Source organism: Anabrus simplex, chromosome 6 (genome assembly GCF_040414725.1).
Source record: "Anabrus simplex isolate iqAnaSimp1 chromosome 6, ASM4041472v1, whole genome shotgun sequence".
NCBI classification, from domain to species: domain Eukaryota; kingdom Metazoa; phylum Arthropoda; class Insecta; order Orthoptera; family Tettigoniidae; genus Anabrus; species Anabrus simplex.
The window spans coordinates 74886859-74899935 of NC_090270.1; the positions used below are offsets into that span (position 1 = coordinate 74886859).

General features: G+C 40.4%; 1 protein-coding gene across 1 annotated transcript in view; it reads left to right on the plus strand.

Annotated features, from left to right (window-relative positions):
* LOC136875874 (meiosis 1 arrest protein) overlaps nt 1–13077 on the plus strand; it is a 147754-nt gene that overhangs the window by 50813 nt on the left and 83864 nt on the right. The gene's annotated exons all lie outside the window — the stretch shown is intronic.

Genomic DNA, 13077 nt, shown 5'->3' on the forward strand with positions numbered 1-13077 from the left:
TGTTGCTGTTGGTAGGTACATGAGAGCACCTATGAGCTCTCTATAGGGGGCCCCCTCACCATCATCCTTGGTCCAAGTACTCGATCTTGACAGTTAAACTCCAGCTTTAATTGGTGTGTCCATGGGCTTGCAATCAGACATTTGAAAGCGATCTAAGATGTCCATAACGTAACCTTTCTGTTTCAATGCGATACCGGATTCATCTCGAGAAAACTCAATCCTGAGACAATAATTAATATCTCCTAGGTTTTTGACTTCAAACGACTTTTGTAGAAATTTGTAGACCTTGTCAATTTCTCTTGAGTTCTGTGACAAAACAAAAATGTCATCAACATAAACTATTATTAGGAGAGCATCAGCATCAGAACCCTTCACATAGATGCTCAAATCGCCGGACGTTGGTTTTACACCAAGCTTTATTAGTTGCTCATTCAAGCGTCGGTGCCAACAGCAACCAGCCAGCTTCAAACTATACAGAGCCTTTGTAATACAGGACACACAATCTTTGTTCAGCATCTTCAGCATCCTTTTGGCTTCAGCTATGATCTCAGATGTTGCATTGCTTTCCTTTATGATAAATTCAAGTATTTCCCTGGTGTAGTTTGGTACCTCCATAAAGATTTCCTCTTCAACAGTTCCATTTAAGTATGCAGTTGCTACATCGAATTGTCGGGCATATATTCCATGATGAGCAGCGAACACAATAGCCATTTGTATTGAGCTGTGCTGTGCTACTGGTGCAAACGTTTCAGTATAATCTACACCTGGCCTCTGGGAAAAACCCCTGGCCACGACTCTAGCCTTCCTACTTGTGATCTTGCTATTTGCTCCTTACTTATTCCTACACGACTTCCAATTGTTGTCCTGTTTTCTGGGCGGTCTACCAGGCCTTGTTTCTTTGAATAGAGACAAATTCATCTGCCATTGCCAGCATCCACTCATTTTTCTCTGGACCTGAAAATTCCATCTGAATTGGAACCTCAGCCAGATAGCTGCAGTCGCTTAAGTGCGGCCAGTATCCAGTATTCGGGAGATAGTAGGTTCGAACCCCACTGTCGGCAGCCCTGAAAATGGTTTTCCGTGGTTTCCCATTTTCACACCAGGCAAATGCTGGGGCTGTACCTTAATTAAGGCCACGGCCGCTTCCTTCCCACTCCTACCCCTTCCCTGTCCCATCGTCGCCATAAGACCTATCTGTGTCGGTGCGACGTAAAACAACTATAAAAAAAAAAAAAAAAAAAAAAAAAACCAGACATACTGAATCAGTTTGTCCTCCACAATGTTCCTGGTAAAGCTTTCAAGGTCTGCCTTGTGTTCCCAAATGAATTAATAAACATCTAGTCATCTCGACGTGTGTATGGTTTTTTCCTTTCTGCTACTCCATTTTATTCCGGGTTACGTGGAATTGTCAGGCGCCGTAGGATCCTGGAGTTCTTCAACAGTGCGTCGAATTGGGAATTCACGTACTCTGTACCATTATCAGATTAGAAAATCTTTATCTTTGCATTTTTCTGCGTTTCCCTGTCTACGATCTTCCCGACTGAGAGTAGATTAATATGCAGATAAGGTATGTATAATGTATCGCATAGGTTGAAACTTTTATCACGACCATCAATGCTTATTGACATTGTCACAACACCAGATTTTTACACATGTGAAATGTACAGCCATTGTCGAGGCACCACACTTTATCTGCATTGCGGTCCGTCACGAACTTGCACGAGTTCAGTTCTGATGTAATATATAGCGAGGTACTTCCTTTGGCCTTGTGAGCATTGTCATGATCATTTTTACTCAATTTACACCCCTTTGCCTTGTGACCTATCTTTATACAACAATAGCAACGAAGAGACGTGGATCCTCAATCCTCATTTTTCACTTTATTGATTTGCTTGTGGGATTTCTATAATCCTTGTTCTTGTATTTTCGTTCAACAGTCATACAGTTCTGCATCCTGTTGTTTTGGTCACTGCTCCTCGCCTCACTTTCTTCGATAATTTTTATGTATAATACCTCGGGCTATGGAAGTTTGTTGCAAGATTCTCTCGCGCACTGGAAGTATTCAAAACTGACTGGCAAGCTGTTCAGAAGTAATATGGGTAATAAATCATCATTAATTGCTACATCTATACCATTCAGCTTGCCCACGGCATTGAAGAATCTCCGCAAATGATCGTGGACGTCCCCATCTTCACTCATTCTTTGAAGCACGATCTGATTTAATAATTTTGGTTTCCGTGCTGGCCCCTTTGATTGGTAAACATTGATTTAGCCACAGTTCGCACGAAGTGACATAATCTTTTACCTGTTTCAATTCCAATGGTTGAATTGCCAAGATGATATCTGACATAGCTTCACTGTCACGTTCTTCCTATTCTGTAATAGCGGTCGCGTTCTCGCCGACCAGTTCAGGTTTAACCTTTGTCCCAGCTATATACGCCCACGTACGATATTTTACTAACACAGCCTTCATGTGAATTTTCCATGTGTCAGAGTTGTCCTTGACAATGTCTCGATGCGCACCATACTTGAAGTGTTCATCTTCACACACTATTTCTTCGCAGAAGACACGTGGCTAAATGTTTAACACAACCTTGTCAACCATGCACGACACGATATTTCCACGCATCTATTTTCAGTGTATTTTATCACTACAATGGTTCATGTTTGTGGGTTACTGTAGTCACGTCCTAGTTCGTGATCCATGGGCAACGGCTGAGTGGCCTAATAAGTGGTCCTGAGAGTCGGGGTATCAGTTGCTATGAAATGGGAGTGGGCATCTCGGACATATTCTGAGTCATGGCCCTCCTTGTGCTCAGGCGGCTAGGACTATACAATCCACCGGTGGTCCATAACCAGTTAGAGTAGAAATCCTCACTTAGACTATGTGCAAGTAGGGTAGCATCCTGCTTCATGAATTTACCGAGCTCAGAACATTTTAAGCAAGCCTCAGACCTATGGGAGTAACGGAGTCCCACTTCCATCTGACAGGCTAAGGACTCCTTGGAAACAACTTGGCGAACGAAATGGAATTTGATGGGGAGCTATCAATATTAATGGGGCTTATGGAAGAAAGAAAGTAGAACTGGCTGAGTCAGCAAAGAGGATGCATCTGGATGTGCTAGGAGTAAGTGATATTCGGGTAAGGGGAGATAACGAGGAAGAGATAGAAGATTATAAAGTGTACTTGACGGGTGTTAGAAAGGGAAGGGCAGAGTCTGGGGTAGGGCTCTTTATCAGGAATACCATTGCACGCAACATAGTTTCTGTTAGGCACGTAAATGAGCGAATGATGTGGGTAGATTTGTCAGTTGGAGGAATTAGGACTAGAATTGTGTCCGTGTATTCACCATGTGAGGGTGCAGATGAGGATGAAGTTGACAAGTTTTATGAAGCATTGAGTGACATCGTGGTCAGGGTCGACAGTAAGGATAGAATAGTGCTAATGGGCGATTTCAATGCGAGAGTTGGGAACAGAACTGAAGGATACGAAAGGGTGAGCGGTAAATGTGGGGAAGATATGGAAGCGAATGGGAATGGGAAGCGTTTGCTGGACTTCTGTGCTAGTATGGGTTTAGCTGTTACAAATACATTCTTCAAGCATAAGGCTATTCACCACTACACATGGGAGGCTAGGGGTACCAGATCCATAATAGACTATATCTTAACAGACTTCGAATTCAGGAAATCTGTTAGGAATGTACGAGTTTTCCGGGGATTTTTCGATGATACAGACCACTATCTGATCTGTAGTGAACTAAGTATCTCTAGGCCTAGGGTAGAGAAAGTGAAATCTGTCTGCAAACGAATAAGGGTAGAAAATCTCCAGGACGAGGAAATTAGACAGAAGTACATGGATATGATTAGTGAGAAATTTCGAACAGTAGACAGTAAGCAGGTTCAGGATATAGAAAGTGAATGGGTGGCATACAGGGATGCTGTAGTAGAAACAGCAAGGGAATGCCTAGAAACAACTATGTGTAAAGATGGGAAAAGGTAAACATCTTGGTGGAATGATGAAGTGAGAGAGAGCAGCTTGTAAACGTAAAAAGAAGGCTTATCAGAAATGGCTCCAAACAAGGACCGAGGCAGACAGGGATTTGTAAGTAGATGAAAGAAACAGAGCAAAACAAATAGTTGTTGAATCCAAAAAGAAGTCATGGTAAGATTTTGCTAACAACCTGGAAAGGCTAGGTCAAGCAGCAGGGAAACCTTTCTGGACAGTAATAAAGAATCTTAGAAAGGGAGGGAAAAAGGAAATGAACAGTGTTTTGAGTAATTCAGGTGAACTCATAATAGATCCCAGGGAATCACTGGAGAGATGGAGGGAATATTTTGAACATCTTCTCAATGTAAAAGGAAATCATTCTGGTGGTGTTACGAATAGCCAAGCTCATGGGGAGGAGGAAAATGATGTTGGTGAAATTATGCTTGAGAGGTGGAAAGGATGGTAAGAAAACTCCATTGTCATAAGGCAGCAGGAATAGATGAAATTAGACCTGAAATGGTGAAGTATAGTGGGAAGGCTGGGATGAAATGGCTTCATAGAGTAGTAAAATTAGCATGGAGTGTTGGTAAGGTACCTTCAGATTGGGCAAAAGCAGTAATTGCACCTATCTATAAGCAAGGGAACAGGAAGGATTGCAACAACTATCGAGGTATCTCATTGATTAGTATGCCAGGCAAAGTATTCACTGGCATCTTGGAAGGGAGGGTGCGATCAGTGGTTGAGTGGAAGTTGGATGAAAACCAGTGTGGTTTCAGACCACAGAGAGGCTGTCAGGATCAGATTTTCAGTATGCGCCAGGTAATTGAAAAATGCTACGAGAGGAATAGGCAGTTGTATTTAATTAAGGTTATAAACTTCATATTTGGTTCCGTATTGAGTTGAGGTTACACTTAAAGTAAATACAGAAACTTATTATTTCCACCTTCTCAATACATATCAGTCCTGCAGTGTTTACAATAACATTACATTATATTAGGTACTAGTTTTGGTTCTGTTAAGAACCATCATCAGCCAAGCCAAAACAAGTGTAAATTATATTGTTAAAACAGATTAATGCAGTGAAATGAAATATGAAGTGATGGCCTAAACATGGGGTGAAAATGATATACATATAAATGAGAACAGTAGTATGCAACAAAATTATTTAAAAAGTGACAATAAAATCTTTAAAAACAGTAGTATCAACTATTATCTCAAATAGAATATTCAGCTCTAGTCGATGGAGTTGCATATTTAAATTGGTTGAATCAGATATAAACAAAGTTCAGAGTTTCCATTAGGTTCTAGAAGATGTGGATCAATATTGCATAGAGGGAATTTTTGTTAAAAAGTCCAAAGCGGAGGTTAAAAGATGTCAGAGCTGTAGAATGTATCTTGAGGTAAATTGAATCTTCTTGTGGTGCAAAGGAGTAATCCCAGTTCAAAAAGGAACCAAAATGAGCCTGAAGAAAAGAGAGTTTGAATTAACACGAGAAAATGTAAAGTGAAGGAACGAGGCTAGCGGAAAAAGGAACAAACATTGAGAACACACCTTGCGTAATGTAAAGCGAGCTTGCTGGTTGAGTGCAACTACCAGAGTGAGAACGGCATGAAGCAGAAGGGAAGTGACAGAGGTGGAGGGGAGGAGATAGATAAGGGGAGGGGCGTAGAGAGACTTGAGTGGGGAAAGGCGGGGAAATGGGAGGTGACTAAGGTGAGGTGGTCTGGAAGGAAAATGGCGGTGTTTGTGTCGGCGGGGGACCCTTAATTGACTTGAAGAAGGAATTTTGGTCAAACAAAATATTAGGTTTCTCGGTTATTTCATTGAGATTGTAATTAGCGTTGAAGTATTGGTCCAAATGGATGTAAAAATTCTCGATTATGTTAAGAAGAGGGCCTTTATTAGCTATTTGGAGGATATCCATGTCTGAATCGATGTTCGTAAATTTATGATTATAGTCGACCATATGTTGGCCGATAGCGGAAAATTTGTTGTATTTGACTGCATTAAAGTGCTCCAAGTATCTTATATTAAAGCTTCTACCGGTCTGCCCTACATAAGAAATATTAGAACAGGAGTTGCATTTAAGCCTGTATACGCCTGATTTTGTGTGCTTATTAACCTTGTTAATGTGTGACGTATTATGTAGAATGTGTGAACTGTTGTTGTTAGTTTTAAAAGCTTTCTGTTGGTCTGGCAATGGGTTCACCGGCCTCAGGCATTCTCGCAGAAATTTACCTGGACTTCCTTGAAAACACCAAAATTAACAATAATTTTGATAACATCCTTTTTTGGGCCAGGTACGTCGATGATGTCTTGGTAATTATTAACGAGAGCTTAAATGATGCCCACACCACACTTCTCTCATTAAACAGTATCGACTCTCATATTAAATTTACCTTGGAATCAGAAACAGATCAAAAGATTAACTTTCTAGACCTTACCATCACTAGATACCAGGATTCTTTAACCTATAAAATTTATAGAAAACCCACTCAATCAGCTGTTACAATTCGACAAGATTCATATCACCCTCACCATCACAAGAAAGCAACATATAACAACCTTGATTACAGAGCATTCAATGTGCCCATGACTAAAAAAGACCTTCATATTGAACTGAATACTATCCGCAGCATAGCAAGATTCAATGGCTTCAGCAACCACTTCATTGAAGGTATTATCAATAAACATAAATTCCATCCCAAAACCACACTTAAAAAAGAAGCACCTAAACACGAGTCTTTTTCTAAAGAAAAAAAGCATTAAAATAGCTTTTAAAACTAACAACAACAGTTCACACATTCTACATAATATGTCACACATTAACAAGGTTAATAAGTACACATAATCAGGCGTATACAGGCTTAAATGCAACTCCTGTTCTAATATTTCTTATGTAGGGCAGACTGGTAGAAGCTTTAATATAAGATACTTGGAACACTTTAATGCAGTCAAATACAACAAATTTTCCGCTATCGGCCAACATATGGTCGACTATAATCATAAATTTACGAACATCGATTCAGACATGGATATTCTCCAAATAGCTAGTAAAGGCCCTCTTCTTAACATAATCGAGAATTTTTACATCCATTTGGACCAATACTTCAACGCTAATTACAATCTCAATGAAATAACCGAGAAACCTAATATTTTGTTTGACCAAAATTCCTTCTTCAAGTCAATTAAGGTTCCCCCGCCGACACAAACACCGCCATTTTCCTTCCTGACCACCTCACCTTAGTCACCTCCCATTTCCCCGCCTTTCCCCACTCAAGTCTCTCTACGCCCCTCCCCTTATCTATCTCCTCCCCTCCGCCTCAATCAATCAATCAATCAATCAATCAATCAATCAATCAATACTGATCTGCATTTAGGGCAGTCGCCCAGGTGGCAGATTCCCTATCTGTTGCTTTCCTAGCCTTTAATGGTTATGAATTTCATGTTTTTGGTCCGTATTGAACTGAGAATAATATATAAGTAATAATAACAACGTAAACGTTTCCACCTTTTCAATACTAAAATATATTCACAAAATTATAAATTACACGGTACTAGTTTCGACCCATCTCCAGCCGTATTGGAGCAAAGATCACTTTTGGCGAAATCCTAAGAAAATGTTATTTTAAAGAATAACAAGTGAAATGAGATGTTATTATGGTAATAGTTAATAATACAAGGAATATACATACTAAGAGGTTTTTACTTTATTCTTTGTTAATAATACAAGGAATATACATACTAAGAGGTTTTTACTTTATTCTTTGTTAAAAACCTCTTAGTATGTATATTCCTTGTATTATTAACTATTACCATAATAACATCTCATTTCACTTGTTATTCTTTAAAATAACATTTTCTTAGGATTTCGCCAAAAGTGATCTTTGCTCCAATACGGCTGATGATGACCCCTAGATGGGTCGAAACTAGTACCGTGTAATTTATAATTTTGTGAATATATTTTAGTATTGAAAAGGTGGAAACGTTTACGTTGTTATTATTATTACTTATATATTATTCCTAGCCTTTTCCAAAATAATTTCAAAGAAATTGGAAATTTATTGAACATCTCCCTTGGTAACTTATTCCAATCCCTAACTCCCCTTCCTATAAATGAATATTTGCCCCAGTTTGTCCTCTTGAATTCCAACTTTATCTTCATATTGTGATCTTTCTTACTTTTATAGACGCCATTCAAACCTATCCGTCTACTAATGTCATTCTACGCCATCTCTCCGCTGACAGCTCGGAACATACCACTTAGTAGAGCAGCTCTTCTTCTTTCTCTCAATTCTTCCCAACCCAAACATTGCAACATTTTTGTAACGCTACTCTTTTGTCGGAAATCACCCAGAACAAATTGAGCTGCTTTTCTTTGGATTTTTTCCAGTTCTTGAATCAGGTAATCCTGGTGAGGGTCCCATACACTGGAACCATACTCTAGTTGGGGTCTTACCAGAGACTTATATGCACTCTCCTTTACATCCTTACTACAACCCCTAAACACCCTCATAACCATGTGCCGAGATCGGTACCCTTTATTTACAATCCCATTTATGTGATTACCCCAGTGAAGATCTTTCCTTATATTTACACCTAGATACTTACAATGATCCCCAAAAGGAACTTTCACCCCATCAACGCAGTAATTAAAACTGAGAGGACTTTTCCTATTTGTGAAACTCACAACCTGACTTTTAGCCCCGTTTATCAACATACCATTGCCTGCTGTCCATCTCACAATATTTTCGAGGTCACGTTGCAGTTGCTCACAATCTTGTAACTTATTTATCACTCTATAGAGAATAACATCATCCGCAAAAAGCCTTACCTCCGATTCCACTCCTTTACTCATATCATTTATATATATAAGAAAACATAAAGGTCCGATAACACTGCCCTGAGGAACTCCCCTCTCAATTATTACAGGGTCAGACAAAGCTTCACCTACTCTAACTCTCTGAGATCTATTTTCTAGAAATATAGCAACCCATTCAGTCACTCTTTTGTCTAGTCCAATTTCACTCATTTTTGCCAGTAGTCTCCCATGGTCCACCCTATCAAATGCTTTAGACATGTCAATCGCGATACAGTCCATTTGACCTCCTGAATCCAAGATATCTGCTATATCTTATTGGAATCCTACAAGTTGAGCTTCAGTGGAATAACCTTTCCTAAAACCGAATTGCCTTCTATCGAACCAGTTATTAATTTTGCAAACATGTCTAATATAATCAGAAAGAATGCCTTCCCAAAGCTTACATACAATGCATGTCAAACTTACTGGCCTGTAATTTTCAGCTTTATGTCTATCACCCTTTTCTTTATACACAGGGGCTACTATAGCAACTCTCCATTCATCTGGTATAGCTCCTTCGGCCAAACAATAATCAAATAAGTACTTCAGATATGGTACTACATTCCAACCCATTGTCTTTAGTATATCCCCAGAAATCTGATCAATTCCAGCTGCTTTTCTAGTTTTCAACTTTTGTATCTTATTGTAAATGTCATTGTTATCATATGTAAATTTTATTACTTCTTTGGCCTTAGTCTCTTCCTCTATCTCGACATTATCCTTGTAACCAACAATCTTTACATACTGCTGACTGAATACTTCTGCCTTTTGAAGATCCTCACATACACACTCCCCTTGTTCATTAATTATTCCTGGAATGTCCTTCTTGGAACCTGTTTCTGCCTTAAAATACCTATACATACCCTTCCATTTTTCACTAAAATTTGTATGACTGCCAATTATGCTTGCCATCATGTTATCCTTAGCTGCCTTCTTTGCTAGATTCAATTTTCTAGTAAGTTCCTTCAATTTCTCCTTACTTCCACAGCCATTTCTAACTCTATTTCTTTCCAGTCTGCACCTCCTTCTTAGTCTCTTTATTTCTCTATTATAATAAGGTGGGTCTTTACCATTTCTTACCACCCTTAAAGGTACAAACCTGTTTTCGCATTCCTCAACAATTTCTTTAAACCCATACCAGAGTCTGTTTACATTTTTATTTACCGTTTTCCACCGATCATAGTTACTTTTTAGAAACTGCGTCATGCCTGCTTTATCAGCCATATGGTACTGCCTAACAGTCCTTCTTTTAAGACCTTCCTTTCTATCACATTTATTTTTAACTACCACAAAAACAGCTTCATGATCACTAATACCATCTATTACTTCAGTTTCCCTATAGAGCTCATCTGGTTTTATCAGCACGACATCCAGGATATTTTTCCCTCTGGTTGGTTCCATCACTTTCTGAATCAGCTGTCCTTCCCATATTAACTTATTTGCCATTTGTTGGTCATGCTTCCTGTCGTTCGCATTTCCTTCCCAATTGACATCTGTAGTGATGTGCGCGAGTGATGCCTGGAATCGCGGTACTCGATTCTTTCGAGTCCAGGCTCGGACTCGCTTCGCTTGCGAAGGCTCGATGATAGCATGACGTCACACGTTCGCTCACTCGCCGGCTCGTAGACGGATGAAGCATGCGTACAAGCGGTCGCTGAGGGTTTATGGGATTGCGACAGCGCGGTACGATATGAAAAAACTGAATGAATGCGCAAAAGGAATAACCTAAATTTGATAATTACTTGAGAACGATAATAATGCCACTTAATACGCATAATAAGATATGAAAATATCCGTTTGCGGCGTCTCGCACACACTTCACTGAATATGCCATCTATTCTAATATTGATAATATAGCTTATCTGGCCTTCATAGCCCAACTTGGCCGGTTCGATACTGATTTATTCCGGTAGTATTTGAAGGTGCTCAAATACCTCAACCTAGTGTCGGTAGAATTATTGGGACGTAAAAAATCTCCCGGGGGACTAAATGCGGTACCTCGGCATCCCCGAAAACCATACAAATGTACGTACTTGGACGTAAAAGTTATATTATTATTATTATTATTATTATTATTATTATTATTATTATTATTATTATTATTATTATTATTATTATTATTATTATTATTTCAAATCCCTGTCACGGTATGTATGTTGTAATTAGTGTATTTTAAACATGTGCTATTTGTAGACTACAGACGGTATTTCTGCACACATTGTATTGCTTCGCTACTGGTAAATTATATCTCATGTAGCCATTATGCATATACACGGGCGTAGATGTGCTAATATGATCGGTAGTATGACAGATTTATTGTAACCATAGCCTATTGCTAACCGCGCCAAAGCTTACAATCGTCCGGGGGAACAGGTGAATTACAGCAGTTTATATGTACATCATACGTTCGGCAGATATAATGTCGGGTATTAAGATGAGGCGTCCAGAATGTGACGTACGTTCACGCAGCAAATCAGCGGACAGAACGTCATTCTGTTCTAGCTAAACAGCTGACAGTTTGTTAGTAAGTCACAACCTTTAGTGCCTATGATGATGATAATAATAATCATAACAATCGAATTATTGACGACCGATGACTGAACAACATCAATCATCAGCAGCAAACATATTGCACTCCACACCACAAAAATATTCTGTGGGTGACCCTGAATGCCGTGCACTCCAGTACAGTAGATTTTAGTTCTAAGGCATGTCCACAGATAGCGACACCAGTATGCTTGGACTCGAGTCTGGAGTCGAGTAATACCGATTCTAAGAGCACATTACTCGATTCCGTCGCTAGCCCATCACTAGACATCTGGCAAATTCAGATCTATAATACCAATATAATGGTCCGTTATTGGACTTTATAAATTTTCCAGCTAACTCATTCTTGGTTGCCTGCGTTTCGCCCTCGTGTGCTAAGTTAGGCTCATCAGTTGGGACTTAGCACACCACCCAAGACGCAAGGATAGTGCATACCGTGGAGGCCACTGCATAGGCTACTTGAAGCCACCAGCAGTGCCAATGCACTATGAGAGCTATGTCTCATTTCCAAAATTTGATGCCTGCCTGGCCATCAGATAATACAGATGTTGATTCCCAAAGGGAATTTAAAATATTTGTCCCGAACGAGTAAATTTATAATACCAATATAATGGTCCGTTATTGGACATTATAAATTTTCCAGCTAACTCATTCTTGGTTGCCTGCGTTTCGCCCTCGTGTGCTAAGTTAGGCTCATCAGTTGGGACTTAACACACCACCCAAGATGCAAGGCTAGTGCATACCGTGGAGGCCACTGCATAGGCTACTTGAGGGCGAAACGCAGGCAACCAAGAATGAGTTAGCTGGAAAATTTATAATATCCAATAACGGACCATTATATTGGTATTATAAATTTACTCATTCGGGACAAATATTTTAAATTCCCTTTGGGAATCAACATCTGTATTATCTGATGGCCAGGCAGGCATCAAATTTTGGAAATGAGACATAGCTCTCATAGTGCATTGGCACTGCTGGTGGCTTCAAGTAGCCTATGCAGTGGCCTCCACGGAGAGCTCTGGTTTCCCTTCAAAACGAACAGGACATCGCTTCTCCACGCAAGGTCTCTTTTTGTTCGGCCGGGTGTTTCCACAACTCTACTATTTCACCCCGCCGATCCCAAACACGCATAACGGCCTGACACCTCGTTGGAAGTCGGCCTCCCACCATGTTTACCTGTATCATCGAAGAAGTGAGCCTTGCTCTCCAACGACGACGTCCAGACCGCCCTCCGCGGGACCGGCGTCCATAGCGCCTCACGGCTCTATGATGGCCCCGACCCATCTCCCGATGTACTTCTGTATTTCGCCTTTGAGAACGACCGCAATCGCCTTCAAGCAAGCGGAGCGCTCATCCATGGCTGCCGACACCGAGTGACCTCTACTCCATCATATATATTAGCCCAGCTGCCAGAAGATGAACCTGCTACGCCTGTTACAACTGCTTCGCCCGTCGTCAACTCACCCCCTCCTCCATCGCCACCGTTGTTCCCTAGTCATACCAACCCTGTTACCACCACAACTACTACCACCACCGTCACCACCACCTCTGCATCCACCTCCCCAACCCACCCTACCACCACTACAACTCTATCCCATCCTTTACCCCTTATGATGTCTACACTCCCTAACCCTCCCACCACTGATCAACCAAGACCTCAGTGTATAACCTCCCAGCCAC